Raw genomic sequence first — 4,283 nt, 5'->3', positions numbered from 1 at the left:
AAAACAAAAATAAGTCAAGGGAAGAGAAATTTGACACGAATCAGCCAAATTGAAAACTGATTCAGGAATCTATCATTGTACAACTTCATGTAGTTCGAATCAGGGTACATTGAACCTGAATTGAATGTAATTCGAAATAAGCTGGTTCGAATTACATGTGCACGTGAACAAAGCATAATTTGAATTGCATGGATTCGAATTACATGTCCATAAATCAAGACAAGCTGATTTGAATTAGCTTGTGAGAGAAAATTCTACATAATTCGAACCTAGGTGATTCGAATTACTCATTTTTTGCCACTAGTAGTAATTCGAATTGACCTATTTCGAATTACACTAGATTTGGCTATAAAAGGAGTTCGAATCCATCCCATTCGAATCACTTTCCCACTCTCAGGCCCCACAAAATTTCAGAGAAAACGACCCAGATTCGCTTCGACAAAGGCTCGAGCAGGATATTTAGCTGATGGGGGACGATCCAGGTAGACTATATCGGTTGGATGGAGTGGCTCATATTGTCGGGGTCATCAACGACGAGGTTAGTAGTTAATTTTTTTTTGCTAGTGGTTTATTTTTGTGGTTCTGCATGTGGTTTTTGTTGGCGGTATTGCATGTGGTTTATTGAAGTGGTTTTCTTTGCGATTTTGTTGGCGGTTTATGTTAGTGGTTTACGTTAGTGGTTTTTCATGTGGTATTGTTAGTGGTTTTTGTTTAGTGGTTTTGCATATGGGATTGTTAGTGGCTTTGGATGTGGTTTATGTTAGTGGTTTATGTTAGCGGTTTTTGTTAGTGATTTTTGTTAGTGGTATTGCGTGCGGTTGATTTTAGTGGTTTTGTATGCAGTTTTGTTGATGGTTTATGTTAGCGGTTTATGTTGGCGGTTTATGTTGATTTTGTATGTGGTTTTTGTTAGTGGTTTCCATAAGTGGTTTATGTTGTTAGTTATTTTTGTTAGTGGTTTTGTAAGTGGTTCTAATTATCCGGTCCATGTAATGTGCAGCCCCAAGTTTCACAGCACTGGTGTCCTCACTTCGGAAAACTGTCGGCGACAATGAAACATGACCTGCAAGTCCTCATCACTCCCGATCGTGAAACAATCATACTTCACAGTTTCTTGGAGCACCGTGATTGGAATGCGATAGAAAAACTTTTTAACCCGTTTCACACCTTCCAGACCAAGTTTCAGCAGTACAGAGTTAACAAGGTCATCATACCTATTCGTAGGCCTCACGATAATATAGAGAGGATCCTTATCAATGAACTTCACATCGGAACGTGTTTTTCTCTTAATCGATCCTCTGTGGTGAACCAACACTACAAAACTCTCCTCACTAGCCATTTTTCCCCTCAAATGAGAGCAACTCACGTTCACACCATATATATACGACTCTGCTCCTTTATAATTCGAACCATCCTGGTTCGAACTACACTTTGTGTAATTCGAATTAACCCACCTCGAATTATATTGAATGGCGTGCATGGAAGTAGTTCGAATCAACCTGATTCGAATTACATGTTGCTGTGTAATTCGAATCAGCTGAATTCAAATTATGTTGTTTTGAGTGTCAGTGAGTAATTTGAATCTACATGATTCAAATTACATGTTATCAAGGTTCAAAGCAGGTAGATTCGAACTACATGTAAATGTGATTTGGTTGATTTATGAATCAGATTTTGGTTTGGCTGATATGTGTAAAATTGTTCTCCCCTTGGCTTATTTATATTTTTTGCCCTTGATGAGATTATATTTTAATTCAATTGAGCAATGATAAGTATGAGATTTAATTAATTAGTGAACAAAATTGATTTAAATTTGAAACTATGGATGAGAAATAATACTCATAAATAGAGACAAATGCTTTAAAATATTAAAATTTATATTCTTTGAATCATTACTATGTGAAAATTCATTTATTTATTATATTAAAAAATTGTAAAATTACTATTTATGAAAAATTGTTGATATGATACAACTAAAAAAATAATGACATAAATCTATTTTATAATAAATTAATGTTAGATTTTATATGATGAAAAAAGATTTTAATTATATGATGAAAATAAATTTTAATTGCAAATATAATACGATACTTACATGTGATTGTATGTATAATTTATTAGCATGCTAGATTGAGAAATACAATATATATATATATATTCGCATAAATTCATAATGTGTAATAATTTAGCGGAAGTTATCTATATATCACACTTATAGTCACCCATATGAATAACACTATATACACACGGCTTTTTTGTTCAGAAAATATCCTAAAAAAAATGTACGCTCAAATCTTGTTCAAGAGTTTAAAATGAATAAGAAATAAATTTGTATGGCTTAATAAATATTTTTTTAATTTTATCCTTTGTAATAATATTAAAAATTAAAATTTAAACGGTAATATAATAATTTGTTAAAAGAGATAATTTATATGTAGTTCCCATGAAATCTTCGATTTGGAGAAATTAAAAATGAGAAGTTTGAATGATTGATACAAACTTTCAATCTATTTGTTTCTTTGCATATTCAGTTGAAAAAAAAATTACTTTTTTCAGTTTGGATGGACTCTTTTGAATGAAAAAAGTATTTTTTAAAAAAAAATAAAATTTTTTATTTAATTTAAAATATATTTAAATACGTCTTTAAAAAATATTTTTATTAAAAAAATAAATTATTTGTTTTTTTTTAAAGTTAACAATATTTTGCTTTTAAAAAAAAAGAAGTAAAAGATATTTTTAATATTTAAAATATTTTTTAAAAAATTTATTTAATATAAAATAATTTTTATCTAATAATTTTTTTTTAATATAAGAAAAATAAATATTTTTCAAAAGTCAATCCAAACTATTCTGATATATATTTTCTAAGATAGTGACGGTGTAATTTGATTTTTCTCTTAGATGTTTATGTCCCGTTGTTTAATAAAAATAGTAATAAAAAATAAAAACTTTCCAACTCCTTACTTCCGAATAATAAAATTTATAAATACAGTTTAAATCTTCAAAGTCTTTCCGTTCCCATTCAAATTCCTCTAAAACCAAACTAACAAATGCAATTTTAGTATGTATTTTAGGATAGCATTATATATATGTTTAATATTTATTTAATTTTAAAATTTTTCTTTTTAAATATAATTTAAATGGTTCATTCTTTCTTAACATTTTTGGAACAAAATATTTTTTTAGTAGTAGGATTTAAATTTATAGTAATTATCCCAACAATTAATTGACACACATGCCATGTATTTTTTTTTCCAAAGATAATAGGCTATATTTCATTAATTATTAAAAAATGAAATACAAAGATGTCTAAAAGCAGGACAGCATAATAAAAGGTGGGGATTTCCCAAAAACACTACACTGAAGGTATTCATCCAACGGTGCGTGGTCGAAAAACAAAGAAAAATCTTAAAGAAGAAATAATGATAAATCAAATTGAATGCAACTAAGAGCTTGTCTCATGGAGATGACGACCTAAACTGGGAGTTCTTTGGATTTCACGGAGCAACTTGACAGAGCTTGCTAGAATGGCAGACGGCATAGAAGTAGAACCTTCAAAAATCAACTGGTTGCGAGCTTTCCAGCAGTTCCAACAAATGATAGCAAGCAATTGAGGATTACGGTCAGCATTCTTCAACGGGTTAAGTATTTCTGTTGATGCAGTCCACCATGTCCAAAAGTCGTTAGAACTCTGAGGGGGAAGACAGTCACGAAGATAACTCTGAGACCATACGTCTTTAATTCTAGAGCAATCGATCAAACAATGAGTGACTGTTTCCGTTGCCTCATGACAGCAAGGGCATATTGGTGATATAGATGGGATGCGGTGATGAATCTGAGCAAGCACCGGAAGTCGGCCATGGAGAGCTTTCCAGATAAATAGCTTAATTTTGTGAGGCAAGTTCAACTTCCATAGATCAATCCACGACTTTTTCTGCTGCATATAATTAGGGCAAAGCTCCAGAGGCGGATGGTAAAATAAATAGCCAATTTTGTAACCTGAAGCTGTATCATATTGCTTGGATTTGTTCAAATCCCATTGCAATTTGTCCCTACTCTGCTGAATTTTAACTGACAAAATCCTGTTTGCAACGTCTTGGGGAAATAATTCTTGAATGAGATTCTGATTCCAATTTCTATCTTCAGTAATTAGATCTTTAACTCTTGGAACCAACTCAGAAATAGCCTGTCTATTTGGCATGTCAGAAATCATTAAAGGATACGGAGGAGGCAGCCAAGGATCCTCAAAGGTTCGAATATTCTCACCAGTACCCACAGCCCAA

Source organism: Arachis ipaensis, chromosome B10 (assembly GCF_059453495.1).
Source record: "Arachis ipaensis isolate K30076 ecotype BB chromosome B10, ASM5945349v1, whole genome shotgun sequence".
Taxonomy (NCBI): domain Eukaryota; kingdom Viridiplantae; phylum Streptophyta; class Magnoliopsida; order Fabales; family Fabaceae; genus Arachis; species Arachis ipaensis.
This window is presented reverse-complemented; position numbering follows the sequence as displayed.